Here is a 19,567-nt window from a genome sequence, read left to right on the forward strand (position 1 = left end):
TGTTCTCTCTCCGGCTGGATCAAAGCCGGAACGTTCTGATCGCCCAAGGCCACTTGCAATTTATTTAGAGACTGCATTGGGCGCCCACAGGTAGCAATATTGGACCCAGATACACAGAAAGAATCTGCTCTTTGAGCTTCGCCTAATTCTGAGAAGCGGCGAAAATGAGATTTCTCTTACCGTCACTTCATTAAATCGTTAACTGTTTAGTCCCCGAAACGCGTCGTAATAATGCTACACAAACACATTGTCTCCCTGGTCATTTCTCCGGGACCCGGATCTAATCAGCTCCCTGGTTTTCAGACGTTTGTTGCCCTTCGGTCATGTCAGCGATAGGGTATGGATATAAGAGCGATGCTGACAGCTCCGGATTCACCGAGCCATCGTGGGGGGGATGAGGACGCTGTACCGGAATCTAGCCTATCCTATGGATGCACCGGGGCTGCAACGCACATTTCGCCATCTGTGGTAGACTACATTTTTTGTTTACTGCACCAAGCCTAGGGCAGTGTTTCCCAATCAGGATGCCATCAGCTGTTGAAAAACTACAACTCCCAGCATGTCCGGACAGCCTTTGGCTGTCCGGACATGCTGGGAGTTGTAGTTTTGCAACAGCTGGAGGCGCCCTGATTGGGAAACACTGCCCGAGGGACTCCTCAAACCCTCCAAACGAAAGCAGCATAAACCATCCAAAAAACAAAAAAAAAAAAAAACAACAAGAACAAATTACACACTAAAAGGAGCTCAAGCTCATTGTGCTACTACACTCCATGAGTTGGGTTGGTCTGTACCTAGCTTAAAAGAACTGCCCTAGGGTCTCCTCACACTATGCAAACAAAAACACTACAAGCCGTCTGAAACAAGACAAAAAAAAAAAACAACAACAAAAACGATTGAAACAAAAACAACATAAACCATCCAAAAAAAAAAAACAACAACACAAACCCTCCACACAAAAACAATACAAACAATCCATCCAAACAAAAACAATACAAATCATGAAAAAACTAGCTGAAAAGAACTGCCCTAGGGACTCCTCACATTATGCAAACAAAAACACTACAAGCCATCTAAAACAAAACAAAACAAAAAAAAAACAACAACAAAAACGATTGAAACAAAAACAACATAAACCATCCAAAAAAAACAAAAAAAAAACAACAACACAAACCCTCCACACAAAAACAATACAAACAATCCATCCAAACAAAAACAATACAAATCATTTAAAAACAACAGCACATACCATCCAAACAAAAACCACACAAACAAAATACATAATAAAAGGGAGCTCAATCTCATTTTATTACTATACTCCATGAGTTGGGTTGGCTTGCTAGCTGACTAACTAATGTGTGTGGTGGTCCCCTTAACTCCCAATGGATTCTTAAAACTATCCAAATGAAAAATAAGTTATAAAAAATAAAACACAAAAAGAATATACAATAAAGGGAGCTCAGGCTTCTTGTGCCACTACACTCCATGAGTTGGGATATTCTGCCAATCACTGACCTAGGGACTCCTGACTAGGGACTCCTCAAACCATCCAAACAAAAACAACACAAACCATCCAAACAAAAACAACACAAACCATCCAGAAAACACAAACTATCCCAAAAATAAAGCAAACCATCCAAAAAATACAGTACAACACAACACAAACCATTCAAACAAAAACAACACAAACCATCCCAACCCCCCTCTCAAAAAAACAAAACATAAAAAAACAATTAAAAACATTAACCATTAAAAAAAAAAAAAAAATTAAAAAAAAAACACTTATAAATCACAAACCATCAAAAAAACAAACAAATCACAAACCATCCCAAAAAATAAAAAATAAAAAAACACAAACCTAAGGTCTAAGGTGTGTGGTGGTCCCCTCAACTCTCTAGGGTCTCTTCCAACCATCCTACACAAACCATCCAAACAAAAGCAACAAAAACAATTGCATAAAAAGTTCATTGTGTCCAAACCACTGCCTAGGAATTCCTTAAAAAACAACAGCACATACCATCCAAACAAAAACAACACAAACAAAATACATAATAAAAGGGAGCTCAATCTCATTTTATTATGATTCTTAAAACTATCCAAATAAAAAAAATAAAAATAAAACACAAACAAATTATACAATAAAGGGAGCTCAGGCTTATTGTGCCACTACACTCCATGAGTTGGGATATTCTGCTTCTAGCTGCCAATCACTGACCTAAGGACTCCTGACTAGGGAATCCTCAAACCATCCAAACAAAAACCACACAAACCATCCAGAAAAACAAACAACACAAACAATCCAGAAAAACAAACTACACAAACCATCATAAAAATACAACACAAACCATCTAAAAAAAAACGACAACACAAACTATCCAAAAAATAAAACACAAACCATCCAAACAATACAGTACAACACAACACAAACCATTCAAACAAAAACAACACAAACCATCTCAACCCCCCTCCCCCCAAAAACATTTTGTAAACATAAACCATAAAAAAACATTAACCATTAAAAAAAGAAAAATAACACGAACCATAAAAAAAAAAATCCACAAAACATCAAACAACAAACAAATAAACAAACCACAAACCATCCAAACAAACAAACAAAAAAAACAACAACACAAACCTAAGGTCTAAGGTGTGTGGTGGTCCCCTCAACTCTCTAGGGTCTCTTCCATCCATTCAACACAAACCATCCAAACAAAAGCAACAAAAACAATTGCATAAAAAAAGTTCTAGTTCATGGTTTCCCCACCACTGCCCTTGTGACTCCTTAAATCATCTTAACAAAAACAACACAAACAAATTACACAATAAAGGGAGCTCATGCGCATCGTGTCCCCGCACTCCATGAGTTGGGTGGACTAGCCCCTCACTCCCTACCACCAAGTCTAATTAATCAATTATTCTGGATGGTCTGACTAGGAGTGTGCTGGTCTATCTCAGATGTCAGAGTAGGGAAGTGTCGTTATGTCGGATTTGAACAGCCAGATTCTTTTGTTTTTGGGAAGATAAATCAGTTCCAGAGGAGTCTGGAGGGGAGAAAAGAGTCTGGCAGCATCTTATCACCAATATTCCATGTATATGGGGGGGGGGGGGGGGGGGGTAGAATTACTCGTTCCTCTTTACTGCCACCACTGGTGGATCATAGATAAGGAATGCATGAGGTTTTGGTCACATGACCTTCCCTCATACTAGCTTCGGCTAGAAACTGCTAGAAGGTTCTAAGGGAAGAGTTCCCCAAATCCTACTCTCTATCCCAGAAGAGCTGGGACCAAACCAGTCTAGTTGAGTCTAACTTAGGCTAGTGTGCAGACAGGTTGGCCTAGTTCAGTATATATTCCCTTCCAGCAAATCCTACTGTGAAGCTCAGCGCTCGAATCTCCATTTGCATCCAAGTATAACCACACCACAGTGTGGCTTTTTATTAGTTCTTAGCCAAGAACTGTCTCCAGTCCACGCTAAGAGGACATTCATCTCTACTATTCTGCTCCTGATACTAGAGGAAGACTCATATTGCCAGAAGAGGAAATAGCTGTGCAAGAACTCTTCTGCCAACACTAAACTCTTTGTAGGCTTCCGGCCGGAGTTAGTGCGGCGTGGCTTACAGGTGGCAATCGTCTTACGCCCTGCCATAGGGAATTGTAATACCGGTAACAGTGAGTACAAGTCTTTCAGGCCAATTCACCTCAGTGAGCTGTGCAGGCCTTCCTCAGTATTCCGGAACCCCCTTTACAAAGTTGTGGGACATACAGGGTTAGCCAGCCACAAACTACTACTCTCAGCATCCCTGGACTACCCCACCAATCCTTCACGATGGCACCACAATAGCTGTCATTTGACTAACAGCTTTCTTATGGCTAGCTTAAAGGGGTATTCCGCCCACAGACATCTTAGCCGGAAATGGGATTTCCCGCCACGCCCCCTTGTGCCGTCACGCCACTCCCCCTACATTCATGTCTATGGGAAGGGGCGTGACGACCTATACTATATACTACTATATAGTCCAACATGCTGGGAGTTGTAGTTTTGCAACAGCTGGAGGCACCCCTGGTTGGGAAACACTGACCTATACTATATACTACTATATAGTTCAACATGCTGGAAGTTGTAGTTTTGAAACAGCTGGAGGCACCCCTGGTTGGGAAACACTGACCTATAATATATACTACTATATAGTCCAACATGCTGGGAGTCGTAGTTTTGCAACAGCTGGAGGCACGCCTAGTTGGGAAACACTGACCTATACTATGTACTACTATATAGTCCAACATGCTGGGAGTTGTAGTTTTTGTTTGGGGCAGCTGCTGGCCACAGGCTGTATCCGGGCATGCTGGGAGTTGTAGTTAGTTACTAACTGCAACTCCCAACTTCAATTAACCCCTTAAGGACGCAGGGTTTTTCAGTTTTTGCACTTTCGTTTTTTCCTCCTTACACTTTATAAATCATAACCCTTTCAATTTTCCACCTAAAAATCCATATTATGGCTTATTTTTTGCATCACCAATTCTACTTTGCAGTGACATCAGTCATTTTACCCAAAAATGAACGGCGAAATGGAAAAAAAAATAATTGTGCGACAAAATCGAAGAAAAAACGCCATTTTGTAACTTTTGGGGGCTTCCGTTTCTACGCAGTGCATATTTCGGTAAAAATGACACCTTATCATTATTCTGTAGGTCCATACGGTTAAATGATCCCCTACTTATATAGGTTTGATTTTGTCGCACTTCTGGAAAAAATCATAACTACATGCAGGAAAATTTATACGTTTAAAATTGTCATCTTCTGACCCCTATAACTTTTTTATTTTTCCACGTACAGGGCGGTATGAGGGCTCATTTTTTGCGCCGTGATCTGGTGTTTTTATCGGTACAAATTTTTGTTTTGATCGGACTTTTTGATAAGCTTTTTTGGACTTTGGATTTTTTTTTACGTGTACGCCAATGACCATGCGGTTTAACTCCTTGGGGATGGAGCCTATTATAACCCTTGGGACGGGAGCATTTTTTGCAATTCTGACCACTGTCACTTTAAGCATTAATAACTCTGATGCTTTTACTTTTCATTCTGATTCCGAGATTGTTTTTTCTGACATATTCTGCTTTATGTTAGTGGTAAATTTTTGTCGATACTTGTATCATTTCTTGATGAAAAATTCCAAAATTTGATGAAAAAATTTAAAATTTTGCATTTTTCTAACTTTGAAGCTCTCTGCTTGTAGGGAAAATAGACATCCTATATAAATGATATATTGATTCACAAATACAATATATCTACTTTATGATTGCATCATAAAGTTGACATGTTTTTACTTTTGGAAGACATCAGAGGGCTTCAAAGTTCAGCAGCAATTTTCCAATTTTTCACAAAATTTTCTAAATCTGAATTTTTCAGGGACCAGTTCAGGTTTGAAGTGGATTTGAAGGGCCTTCATATTAGAAATACCCCATAAATGACCCCATTATAAAAACTGCACCCCTCAAAGTATCCAAAATGACATTCAGAAAGTTGGTTAACCCTTTAGGTGTTTCACAGGAATAGCAGCAAAGTGAAGGAGAAAATTCAAAATCTTCATTTTTTTATACTTGCATGTTCTTGTAAACCCAGTTTTTGCATTTTTACTAGGGGTAATAGGAGAACCCCCCCCCCCCCCAAATTTGTAACCCAGTTTCTCTCGAGTAAGGAAATACCTCATATGTGGATGTCAAGTGTTCAGCGGGCGCAGTAGAGGGCTCAGAAGGGAAGGAGCGATAATGGGATTTTGGAGAGTGAATTTTTCTGAAATGGTTTTTGGGGGGCATGTCACATTTAGGAAGCCAGAACAGCAAAAAAAAAAAAAAAAAAAACACATGGCATACTATTTTGGAAACTACACCCCTCAAGGCACGTTAAAAGGGGTCCAGTGAGCCTTAACACCCCACAGGTGTTTGACGACTTTTCGTTAAAGTGCAGTTTTCCCCCCCAAACTTACCATTTTTACAAAGGGTAATTGGAGAAAATGCCCCCCAAAATTTGTAACCCCATCTCTTCTCAGTATGGAAATATCCCATGTTAGGGCATAAAGAGGCCTTTTACCTCTTGTGAAAATGAAAAGTATGGGGCAACACCAGCATGTTAGTGAAAAAAATGTTTTTTACACTAACATGCTGGTGTAGCCCCCAACTTTACCTTTTCATAGTTACATAGTTAGTACGGTCGAAAAAAGACACATGTCCATCAAGTTCAACCAGGGAATTAAGGGGTAGGGGTGTGGCGCGATATTGGGGAAGGGATGAGATTTTATATTTCTTCATAAACATTAATCTTATTTTGTTCCAGGAATGTATCTAATCCTGTTTTAAAGCTGTTAAATGTTCCTTTTCATTAGGGGTAAAAGGAGAAAAATCGCCCCAAAATCGCTGGTCAAATCGCTGGTCTGAATTGACCAACGATTTGTAGTGATCACTGACATGGGGGGGGGGTCTCAGGACCCCCCTAGGCATTGCCACGGGATGCCTGCTGATAGATATCAGCAGTCATCCCGGTCCGATCACCGCCCGGCGAGTGGCGGTGATCGGAAATGCAGAGGAAGTATGGATACGCCCTCCGTCCTTAAGTGACAGGACATGAGGGTGTATGCATACGCCCTTCGTCCCCAAGGAGTTAATTAATTATATATTTTTATAGTTCGGACATTTACGCACGCGGCGATACCACATATGTTTATTTTTATTTACACCGTTTTATTTTTTTGAATGGGAAAAGGGGGGTGATTCAAACTTTTATTAGGGAAGGGGTTAAATGATCTTTATTAACACTTTTTTTTAAACTTTTTTTTGCAATGTTATAGCTCCCATAGGGACCTATAACACTGCACACACTGATCTTTTATATTGATCATTGTTATCCCATAGGGACCTATAACACTGCACACACTGATCTCTCCCATAGGGACCTTTAACACTGCACACACTGATCTTTTACACAGATCACTGGCATGTATTAACACGCCTGTGATCAGTGTTATCGGCGCTTGACTGCTCCTGCCTGGATCTCAGGCACGGAGCAGTCATTCACCGATCGGACAGCGAGGAGGCAGGTAAGGGCCCTCCCTGTGTCCTGTAAGCTGTTCGGGATGCCGCGATTTCACCACGGCGGTCCCGAACAGCTCGACTGAGCAGCCAGGATACTTTCACTTTCGCTTCAGACGCGTTGGTCAGCTGTGATCGCCGCGTCTGAAGGGTTAATACAGGGCATCACCCCGATCGGTGATGTCCTGTATTAGCCGCGGGTCCCGGCCGTTGATGACCGCCGGGAACGACCCGATATGACGCGGGGTCACCGCGTGACCCAGCGGCATATCGCGGGAGCTGGAGGAGGGCGTATATATACGTCCTTAGTTGTTAAGGGGTTAAAAAAAAGCAATCAAAAAGTCACATCAAAACATAAATGGTATTGCAAAAAATGAGCCCTCATACAGGCCCGTATAAGGAGAAATAAAAAAGTTATAGGGGTCAGAATAAGACAAAATGTACACCTCACATGTATCCTGTGATGTCACGCATATATAATTAATTATGCAGATTAGCATGGCCAGTATTTTTTTGCAAGAAAGGTGGCAACAACTAGAGATGAGCGAACTTTTGAAAAATTCGATTCGGCCGATTCGCAGAATTTTTCGAAAACATTTGGTTTGATCCAAATTTATTCGCAGCGAATCTATATTAAAAACGGCTATTTCTAGCCTACATACAGCCTCAATAGAGGTATGGAACACTTTGCTGTTCAGAATAACATGCAGATTACCGGCATCGCTTTTAGAATCACTGCCGCACAGCAGCACAATGACAGAGCCTGGTGGTGGCATCAGTGTCAGGAGACCATATAGTGACTGAATGACATAGTGTGGAGGTGTTTGCAGCATGAGGACACCATATAGTGGCTGAATGACACAGTGTGGAGGTGTTGCAAGCATGAGGAGACCATATAGTGGCTGAATGACACAGCCTGGAGGTGTTGGCAGCATGATGAGACCATATAGTGACTGAATGACATAGCGTGGAGGTGTTGGCAGCACGAGGAGACCATATAGTGGCTGAATGACACAGCGTGTAGGTGTTGGCAGCATGAGGAGACCATAGAGTGGCTGAATGACACAGCATGGAGGTGTTGGCAGCATGAGGAGACCATATAGTGGATGAATGACATGGCGTGTAGGTGTTGGCAGCATGAGGAGACCATATAGTGGCTGAATGACACAGCGTGTAGGTGTTGGCAGCATGAGGACACCATATAGTGGCTGAATGACACAGCGTGTAGGTGTTGGCAGCATGAGGAGACCATAGAATGGCTGAATGACACAGTATGGAGGTGTTGGCAGCATGAGGAGACCATATAGTGGATGAATGACACGGCGTGTAGGTGTTGGCAGCATGAGGAGAGTATATAGTGGCTGAATGACACAGCATGGAGGTGGTGGCAGCATGAGGAGACTATATAGTGGCTGAATGACACAGTGTGGAGGTGGTGGCAGCATAAGGAGACCATACAGTGGCTGAATGACACAGCCTGGAGGTGTTGGCAGCATGAGGAGACCATATAGTGGCTGAATGACACAGTGTAGAGGTGTTGGCAGCATGAGGAGACCCTATAGTGGCTGAATGACACAGAATGGAGGTGTTGGCAGCATGAGGAGACCATGTAGTGGCTGAATGACACAGTGTGGAGGTGTTGCAAGCATGAGGAGACCATATAGTGGCTGAATGACACAGCCTGGAGGTGTTGGCAGCATGATGAGACCATATAGTGACTGAATGACATAGCGTGGAGGTGTTGGCAGCACGAGGAGACCATATAGTGGCTGAATGACACAGTGTGGAGGTGTTGGCAGCATGAGGACACCATATAGTGGCTGAATGACACAGCGTTTAGGTGTTGGCAGCATGAGGAGACCATAGAGTGGCTGAATGACACAGCATGGAGGTGTTGGCAGCATGAGGAGACCATATAGTGGATGAATGACACGGCGTGTAGGTGTTGGCAGCATGAGGAGAGTATATAGTGGCTGAATGACACAGCATGGAGGTGGTGGCAGCATGAGGAGACTATATAGTGGCTGAATGACACAGTGTGGAGGTGGTGGCAGCATGAGGAGACCATACAGTGGCTGAATGACACAGCCTGGAGGTGTTGGCAGCATGAGGAGACCATATAGTGGCTGAATGACACAGTGTAGAGGTGTTGGCAGCATGAGGAGACCCTATAGTGGCTGAATGACACAGCGTGGAGGTGGTCAGTATCCACAGTTCTCTGTTTCTGTTAGTCCTTGGCAATATTCCTTTTATTACTGGTCTGGTATCAACATGGCAATAATGCTGGGAGAGTAACTGTCACGATGCCGGCTGGCAGGAGGTGGATCCTCTGTGCCAGAGAGGGATTGGCGTGGACCGTGCTAGTGGACCGGTTCTAAGTCACTACTGGTTTTCACCAGAGCCCGCCGCAAAGCGGGATGGTCTTGCTGCGGCGGTAGTGACCAGGTCGTATCCACTAGCAACGGCTCAACCTCTCTGACTGCTGAAGATAGGCGCGGTACAAGGGAGTAGGCAGAAGCAAGGTCGGACGTAGCAGAAGGTCGGGGCAGGCAGCAAGGATCGTAGTCAGGGGCAACGGCAGGAGGTCTGGAACACAGGCTAGGAACACACAAGGAAACGCTTTCACTGGCACAATGGCAACAAGATCCGGCGAGGGAGTGCAGGGGAAGTGAGGTATACATAGGGAGTGCACAGGTGAACACACTGATTAGAAGCACTTGCGCCAATCAGCGGCGCAGTGGCCCTTTAAATCGCAGAGACCCGGCGCGCGCGCGCCCTAGGGAGCGGGGCCGCGCGCGCCGGGACAGGACCGACGGAGAGCGAGTCAGGTACGGGAGCCGGGGTGCGCATCGCGAGCGGGCGCCACCCGCATCGCGAATCGCATCCTGGCTGGAGGCGGTATCGCAGCGCACCGGGTCAGTGGATCTGACCGGAGCGCTGCAGTAGCGAGAGTGTAGCGAGCGCTCCGGGGAGGAGCGGGGACCCGGAGCGCTCGGCGTAACAGTACCCCCCCCCTTGGGTCTCCCCCTCTTCTTAGAGCCTGAGAACCTGAGGAGCAGACTTTTGTCTAGGATATTGTCCTCAGGTTCCCAGGATCTCTCTTCAGGACCACAACCCTCCCAATCGACCAAAAAAAAAGTTTTCCCTCTGACCTTCTTGGAGGCCAGTATCTCCTTTACGGAGAAGATGTCCGAGGAGCCGGAAACAGGAGTGGGAGAAACAAGTTTGGGAGAGAAACGGTTGATGATGAGTGGTTTAAGAAGAGAAACGTGAAAGGCATTAGGAATACGAAGAGAAGGAGGAAGAAGAAGTTTGTAAGAGACAGGATTAATCTGGCACAAAATTTTGAAAGGACCAAGATAGCGTGGTCCCAATTTGTAGCTAGGGACACGGAAGCGGACATATTTAGCGGAGAGCCATACCTTGTCTCCAGGAGAAAAAATGGGGGGAGCTCTTCTTTTCTTATCAGCAAACTTCTTCATGCGTGATGAAGCCTGTAAGAGAGAATTTTGGGTCTCTTTCCATATGGTGGAAAGATCACGAGATATTTCATCCACAGCGGGCAAACCAGAGGGCAAGGGAGTAGGGAGGGGGGGAAGAGGGTGACGGCCGTACACCACGAAAAATGGGGATTTGGAGGAAGATTCAGAGACTCTGAAGTTATACGAGAATTCGGCCCATGGTAGAAGATCTGCCCAGTCATCCTGGCGGGAGGAAACAAAATGCCGTAAATAATCACCCAGGACCTGGTTAATTCTTTCTACTTGCCCATTGGATTGAGGATGATAGGCAGAAGAAAAGTTTAATTTAATCTTGAGTTGTTTACAGAGAGCCCTCCAGAATTTTGACACGAATTGGACGCCTCTGTCCGAGACGATCTGCGTGGGCAACCCGTGAAGACGAAAAATGTGTACAAAAAATTGTTTTGCCAACTGAGGCGCTGAAGGAAGACCAGGAAGAGGGATGAAATGTGCCATCTTGGAAAATCGATCAACGACCACCCAAACAACAGTGTTGCCACGGGATGGGGGTAAGTCTGTAATAAAGTCCATACCAATCAGAGACCAAGGTTGTTCGGGAACAGGCAGAGGATGAAGAAGACCAGCGGGCTTCTGGCGAGGAGTCTTATCCCGGGCACAGACAGTGCAGGCTCGCACAAAATCCACAACATCCGTCTCCAGAGTCGGCCACCAATAGAAACGAGAGATGAGTTGCACGGATTTCTTGATGCCCGCATGACCTGCGAGATGGGAGGAGTGACCCCATTTGAGGATTCCGAGGCATTGGCGTGGAGAGACGAAGGTCTTCCCTGGAGGAGTTTGCCTGATGGAGGCTGGAGAAGTGGAGATCAGGCAGTCAGGAGGAATGATGTGTTGCGGAGAGAGCTCTACTTCCGAGGCATCCGAGGAACGAGAGAGAGCATCGGCCCTAATGTTCTTATCGGCAGGCCGAAAGTGAATTTCAAAATTAAATCGGGCAAAGAACAGAGACCACCTGGCCTGGCGAGAATTCAGCCGTTGGGCAGACTGGAGATAGGAGAGGTTCTTGTGATCGGTGTAAATAATAACTGGAAATCTTGATCCCTCCAGCAGATGCCTCCATTCCTCAAGTGCTAATTTAATGGCCAGTAGCTCTCGATCCCCGATGGAGTAGTTCCTCTCCGCCGGAGAGAAGGTCCTAGAAAAAAAACCACAAGTGACAGCATGCCCGGAAGAATTTTTTTGTAGAAGGACCGCTCCAGCTCCTACTGAGGAGGCATCAACCTCCAATAGGAAGGGTTTAGATGGGTCAGGTCTGGAGAGCACGGGAGCCGAAGAAAAGGCAGACTTGAGCTGTTTAAAGGCGTCTTCCGCTTGAGGAGGCCATGACTTAGGATTGGCATTCTTTTTGGTTAAAGCCACGATAGGAGCCACAATGGTAGAAAAATGTGGAATAAATTGTCTGTAATAATTGGCGAACCCCAAAAAACGTTGGATAGCACGGAGTCCGGAGGGGCGTGGCCAATCTAAGACGGCAGAGAGTTTGTCTGGATCCATTTGTAGTCCCTGGCCAGAGACCAAGTATCCTAGGAAAGGAAGAGATTGACATTCAAACAGACATTTCTCCATTTTGGCATAAAGTTGATTGTCACGAAGTCTCTGAAGAACCATGCGAACATGCTGGCGGTGTTCTTCTAGGTTGGCAGAAAAAATCAGGATATCGTCCAGATACACAACAACACAGGAATATAAGAGATCACGAAAAATTTCATTAACAAAGTCTTGGAAGACGGCAGGGGCGTTGCACAGGCCAAAGGGCATGACCAGATACTCAAAGTGTCCATCTCTAGTGTTAAATGCCGTTTTCCATTCATCCCCCTCTCTGATGCGGATGAGATTATAAGCACCTCTTAAGTCCAGTTTGGTAAAGATGTGGGCACCTTGGAGGCGATCAAAGAGTTCAGAGATGAGAGGTAGGGGGTAGCGGTTCTTTACCGTGATTTTATTAAGACCGCGGTAGTCAATGCAAGGACATAGGGAGCCATCTTTTTTGGACACAAAGAAAAATCCGGCTCCGGCAGGAGAGGAGGATTTGCGGATAAAGCCCTTTTTTAAATTCTCCTGGATGTACTCAGACATAGCAAGAGTCTCTGGGGCAGAGAGAGGATAAATTCTGCCCCGGGGTGGAGTAGTGCCCGGGAGGAGGTCAATAGGACAGTCATAAGGCCTGTGAGGAGGTAGAGTCTCAGCTTGTTTTTTGCAAAAATCATCCGCAAAGTCCATATAGGCCTTAGGGAGACCGGTTACAGGGGGAACCACAGGGTCACGGCAAGGAGAACTGGGAACCGGTTTAAGGCAGTCTTTGAAACAAGAGGAACCCCAACTCTTGATCTCCCCAGTGGACCAATCCAAGGTTGGGGAATGGTGTTGAAGCCAGGGTAGTCCGAGGAGAATTTCGGAAGTGCAATTGGGGAGGACCAAAAACTCAATTTTCTCGTGATCAGGTCCGATGCACATTAGGAGGGGCTCCGTGCGGAAACGTATGGTACAGTCCAATCTTTCATTGTTAACACAATTGATGTAGAGGGGTCTGGCGAGACTGGTCACTGGGATGTTGAACCTGTTGATGAGAGAGGCTAAAATAAAATTTCCTGCAGATCCGGAATCCAAGAAGGCCATAGTAGAGAAGGAGAAGGTAGAGGCAGATATCCGCACAGGTACAGTAAGGCGTGGAGAAGCAGAGTTGACATCAAAGACTGTCTCACCTTTGTGCGGAGTCAGCATACGTCTTTCCAGGCGGGGAGGACGGATAGGACAATCCTTCAGGAAGTGTTCGGTACCGGCACAGTACAGGCAGAGATTCTCCATGCGGCGTCGTGTCCTCTCTTGAGGTGTCAGGCGAGACCGGTCGACCTGCATAGCCTCCACGGCGGGAGGCACAGGAACGGATTGCAGGGGACCAGAGGAGAGAGGAGCCGGGGAGAAAAAACGCCTCGTGCGAACAAAGTCCATATCCTGGCGGAGCTCCTGACGCCTTTCGGAAAAACGCATGTCAATGCGAGTGGCTAGATGAATGAGTTCATGTAGGTTAGCAGGGATTTCTCGTGCGGCCAGAACATCTTTAATGTTGCTGGATAGGCCTTTTTTAAAGGTCGCGCAGAGGGCCTCATTATTCCAGGATAGTTCAGAAGCAAGAGTACGGAATTGTACGGCGTACTCGCCAACGGAAGAATTACCCTGGACCAGGTTCAACAGGGCAGTCTCAGCAGAAGAGGCTCGGGCAGGTTACTCAAAGACACTTCGAATTTCCGAGAAGAAGGAGTGTAAAGAGGCAGTGACGGGGTCATTGCGGTCCCAGAGCGGTGTGGCCCATGACAGAGCTTTTCCAGATAGAAGGCTGACTACGAAAGCCACCTTAGACCTTTCAGTAGGAAACTGGTCCGACATCATCTCCAAGTGCAGGGAACATTGAGAAAGAAAGCCACGGCAAAATTTAGAGTCCCCATCAAATTTATCCGGCAAGGATAGTCGTAGGCCTGAAGCGGCCACTCGCTGCGGAGGAGGTGCAGGAGCTGGCGGAGGAGATGATTGCTGAAGCTGTGGTAGTAGCTGCTGTAGCATCACGGTCAGTTGAGACCACTGGTGGCCTTGTTGCGCTATCTGTTGTGACTGCTGGGCGACCACCGTGGTGAGGTCGGCGACAACTGGCAGAGGGACTTCAGCGGGATCCATGGCCGGATCTACTGTCACGATGCCGGCTGGCAGGAGGTGGATCCTCTGTGCCAGAGAGGGATTGGCGTGGACCGTGCTAGTGGACCGGTTCTAAGTCACTACTGGTTTTCACCAGAGCCCGCCGCAAAGCGGGATGGTCTTGCTGCGGCGGTAGTGACCAGGTCGTATCCACTAGCAACGGCTCAACCTCTCTGACTGCTGAAGATAGGCGCGGTACAAGGGAGTAGGCAGAAGCAAGGTCGGACGTAGCAGAAGGTCGGGGCAGGCAGCAAGGATCGTAGTCAGGGGCAACGGCAGGAGGTCTGGAACACAGGCTAGGAACACACAAGGAAACGCTTTCACTGGCACAATGGCAACAAGATCCGGCGAGGGAGTGCAGGGGAAGTGAGGTATACATAGGGAGTGCACAGGTGAACACACTGATTAGAAGCACTTGCGCCAATCAGCGGCGCAGTGGCCCTTTAAATCGCAGAGACCCGGCGCGCGCGCGCCCTAGGGAGCGGGGCCGCGCGCGCCGGGACAGGACCGACGGAGAGCGAGTCAGGTACGGGAGCCGGGGTGCGCATCGCGAGCGGGCGCCACCCGCATCGCGAATCGCATCCCGGCTGGAGGCGGTATCGCAGCGCACCGGGTCAGTGGATCTGACCGGAGCGCTGCAGTAGCGAGAGTGTAGCGAGCGCTCCGGGGAGGAGCGGGGACCCGGAGCGCTCGGCGTAACAGTAACTCAAAGATAGCCACATGTTTCCTATAATACACAGTCAATATATAGAGACCATACTGTATAGAGGCTGAATGACACTGCCTGGAGGTGGCTATAATACACAGTCAATATATAGAGACCATACTGTATAGTGTCTGAATGGCACAGCCTGGAGTTGGTGGCAGATGAAGAGAAAATAGGGCGTCACAATCTCTAAGAATAAAAGATGAATTTTGAAATTTCCATTGAAGATGTATGGTAATGTCCTAGGCCCAGCAGCATAACTAAACCATGTAGTTGCTGAATGACACAGACAGGAGCAGTCAGCAGCAGGAGGGCACAAGAGGGTTTCATAACCCCTAAGATTGAAAGATCAATGTTGAAATCTCAATTAAGCATGTATGTAAGCTAGTGCTAACATCCAAAAATGTATGGCCTAAGCCCAGCAGCATCACTAAGCCAAGTAGTTCCTGAAACACACTGCCTGGAGCAGGCATCAGCATGAGTTTACAAGAGGGCATCACAACCCCTAACATTATGTTAATGATGAAATCTGTATAGAAGATGTATGTTAGCTAGTGCTAACATCAAAAAATGTAAGGCACAGGCCCAGCAGCATCACTAAACCATATAGTTGCTAAAACACACAGCCTGGATCAGGCAGCAGCAGAAGTACACAAGAGGGCTTAATACCATTGAAAGGTGAATTTCGAAATCTGTATAGAACATATATGTTAGCTAGTTCTAACATCCCAAAAATTTAGGCACAGGCCCAGCAGCATCAGTAAGCCAAGTAGTTCCTGAAACACACAGCCTGGATTAGGCAGCAGGATGTGTACATAAGAGGGCTTCACAACCCCTAACATTAAAAGATCAATGTTGAAATCTTTATTGAGCATGTATCTTTGCTAGTGCTACCATAAAAAATTGTAGGTAATATCCAAAACAGTCCCAGCAGCATCAGAAAACCATACATTGGCTGAATGACACAGCCTGGAGGTGGGGAAAGCATAAGGAGCCCATATAGTGTCTGAATGGCACAGCCCGGAGGTGGCTGAAGCATGAGGATACCATATAGTGGCTAAATAGCACAGCCTGGAGGTGGCATCAGGAGTCCTGAAAGTGGCCCTAATGCAAGGAATTTATGAAATTGGGGACCAGCACCTTAATTATGTTTTGCATGGCAGCACAATGAGAGGGCCTAGAGGTGGTAGCATCAGCATGAGGAGACCAAAGAGCAGCACAATTAGAGAGCCTGGAGGTGGCTGGATCAGCATGAGGAGACCATAGAGCAGCACAATTAGAGAGCCTGGAGGTGGCAGCATCAGCATGAGGAGACTATATGGTGGCACAATGACAGAGCTTTTAGCTGTCCTTTCACAGTATGTAGGCCCTTGACAGATTAACAGGTACAAAATGGTACACTACTTAGATGTAGGTATGTGGTATGCACGTATGAGGGGAAAAAAAAGTGCTCTACAGTACACTTGGAAAAAGTATTTTCTTAAAACAACAGCCAGTGGTTAGTTTTCCCTGACCTTTCACTGTATGTAGGTTTGTTACAGATTAACAGGTACAAAAAAGTGCACTACTTAAATGTAGGTATGTGGTATGCACATATGAGGGCAAAAAAATGCGCTACACTACACTTGGAAAACGTATTTTTGTAAAACACCAGCCGGTGATTACTTTTGCCTGGACTTTCCCAGTATCTAGACTTGTTACAGATTTACAGATACAAAATAGTAGACAGCTTTGATGTAGGTATGTGGTATGCACGTATGAGGGCAGAAAAATGCACTGCAGTCCGCTGAAAAAACTTATTTTTGCACAGCAGCAGGACCCAACAGTGCAGCACCACAAAAAAGAAAAATGTGTATTAAACCCAAAAGTGCTCTCTGTCACAGAGTATTGAAGGAAAACTGTCAGATATTTTCTCCCGCACTATCCACACTACTGATGGATAGTGCGGGAGACGTTGATTAAAACGAGCCCTACTTTGCCTGGATCTGCCCGGCCGTTCTCCCGCAATTGTAGTTTTATTCTATATGTATATCTTGCTGTAACTGGCACGGGCGGGGCTTCTGCAGGTTAACTGGCACTGATGTCAGCGCCGCTTATGAATATTCATCCCCCCTCCCTCCAGATAGGAGCGGTGAAGAGAGGGAGAACTGGAGGGGATGAATATTCATAAGCGTCGCTGACGTCAGTGCCAGTTGATTTAAAAAACATTTTTTTCACCGGAGTACCCCTTTAACGCATAAATTGTATTAAAGGGGTACTCCATTGGCCAGCCATGGTCTCGCTGAGGGGGTTGACCACTACCCCTCATGACATCAGGCCACGCCCCCTGGGAGGGGGTATGATGGCCACTGTGACACCTCCACGCCCCCTCCCATAGACTTACATTGAGGAGTGTGGCCTGATGTCACGGGGGGGCCATGGCACAGTCCGAGTGGCTTTACAGCGCAGTGAGCTTGCAGCCGGCCGGCCTGGGTCTGACTAAGGACGTTTGCGCAAGTGACATTCCTCCGCAGGCCAGGTGAGTGTCACTGTGTGTGTCTGTCTATGTCTCTGTGTGTGTCTGTGTCTCTGTGTGTGTCTGTGTGTTTGTGTGTCGGGGGGGGGGACTATGCTACCTAATGTGGGGAATCTATGATACCTAATGTGGGGAAACTGTTACCTAATGTGGGGAAACTCCTACCTAATGTGGGGAAACTGCTACCTAGTGTGGGGAAACAATGCTACCTAATGTGCGGAATCTGAGCTACCTAATGTGGGGAGTCTATGCTACCTAGTGTGGGGAAACTGCTACCTAATGTGGGAAAACTATGCTACCTAATGTGGGGAAACTATGCTACCAAATGTGGGGAATCTATGCTACCTAATGTGGGGAATCTATGCTACCTAATGTGGGGAAACTATGCTACCTAATGTGGGGAAATTATGCTACCTAATGTGGGGAAACTATGTTACCTAATGTGGTAAATCTATGCTACCTAATGTGGGGAAACTATGCTACCTAATGTGGGGAAACTATGCTACCTAATGTGGGGCAACTGCTACCTAGTGTGGGGAAACTGCTACCTAATGTGGGGAAATTATGCTACCTAATGTGGGGAAACTATGTTACCTAATGTGGTGAATCTATGCTACCTAATGTGGGGAAACTATGCTACCTAATGTGGGGAAACTATGCTACCTAATGTGGGGAAACTGCTACCTAGTGTGGGGAAACTGCTACCTAATGTGGGGAAACTATGCTACCTAATGTGGAAAAACTATGCTACATAATATGGGGAATCTATGCTACCGAATGTGGGTAAACTGCTACCTAATGTGGGGAAACTATGCTACCTAATGTAGGGAAACTATGCTACCTAATGTGGGGAATCTATGCTACCTACTGTGGGGAATTTATGCTACCTAATGTGGGTAAACTGTTAACTAATGTGGGGAATCTATGCTGCCTAATGTGGGGAAACTGCTACCTAATGTGGGGAATCTATCCAGCATTTCACTCTTGGACCCAGGCAGCACAATGTCTTGGGCCAGCCCTTCCCACAATCTCCGTGTTGGCAGCAGCAGCGTCCGGAATATGAAAGCTTGGGGCTTCAGTGTTTGTGAAGTCATGCCCCCTCCATTCATGTCTATGGGAGCGGGCCTGACGGCTAGTACGTAGCCATCACGCCTCTTCCCATAGACATGAATGGAGAGGGCTTGGTGGCTGTAGTCGCCAGGCATCTGACACGGAGCAGAGTCTCCTCCATGCACTGGATGACTGGGGTGCCACAGCGGAGATCGTGGGGGTCCCCAGCGGCGGGACCCCCTTGATTAGACATCTTATCCCCTTTGGATAGGGAATTAGATGTTTTCCGGCGGAGTACCCCTTTAAGCCTTGTCCTGTGTTGAGTATTTTATATATAAAGATTGAGGAATAAGTATATATATATATATATATATATATATATATATATATATATATTGTACGATGTAGAAGCAGTGTAACTTCCCAGGATGGGGATGTTGCTGACTGACAGGTGTCCCTCAGTGTAATCGCCCCCATCATCGTCTCCAGCTATATAGGAAGGAACAGAACTGAAGGAAACGTTCTCTGATTCCACCGTCTTAAAATATTAATGTGAAACTTTATTTTGTAGGAATCTGGCAGATGAGATGTGAGTGTCACGTTGTGCAGATCTGACAGATGGAGGATGTGACTGATCCCACGTTAGATGCCGAGATAATTAACGGACACGAAAAGCCGGAGCCGTCTGCTACAGAACTGGGATTACAGAGCGGGAAAACCGCGCCGGGTGCAAAGTACCGTAATATGGCATTGCCAGAGTTATATGTAAAAAGGCTGAAAATCAGTAAAGGAAGATATAAGATAAATATGAGATAGATAGATAGATAGATATGAGATGGATATGAGATAGATAGATAGATAGATATGAGATAGATAGATATGAGATAGATAGATAGATATGAGATGGATATGAGATAGATATATAGATAGATATGAGATAGATATGAGATAGATAGATAGATATGAGATAAATAGATATGCGATAGAT

General features: G+C 46.0%; 1 protein-coding gene and 1 long non-coding RNA gene across 2 annotated transcripts in view; one reads left to right on the plus strand and one right to left on the minus strand.

Moving 5' to 3' along the window:
* The window catches only part of LOC130282004 (uncharacterized), a 91,919-nt gene extending 72,622 nt beyond the window's left edge, over positions 1–19,297 (plus strand). The window contains exon 3 of the long non-coding RNA XR_008846205.1: positions 19,151–19,297. This is a non-coding gene — a long non-coding RNA (uncharacterized LOC130282004). The remainder of the gene's footprint in view (positions 1–19,150) is intronic.
* The window catches only part of HABP2 (hyaluronan binding protein 2), a 212,226-nt gene that overhangs the window by 104,235 nt on the left and 88,424 nt on the right, over positions 1–19,567 (minus strand). The window lies entirely within an intron of this gene.

The sequence above is a fragment of the Hyla sarda genome, chromosome 7 (genome assembly GCF_029499605.1).
Source record: "Hyla sarda isolate aHylSar1 chromosome 7, aHylSar1.hap1, whole genome shotgun sequence".
Lineage (NCBI taxonomy): Eukaryota > Metazoa > Chordata > Amphibia > Anura > Hylidae > Hyla > Hyla sarda.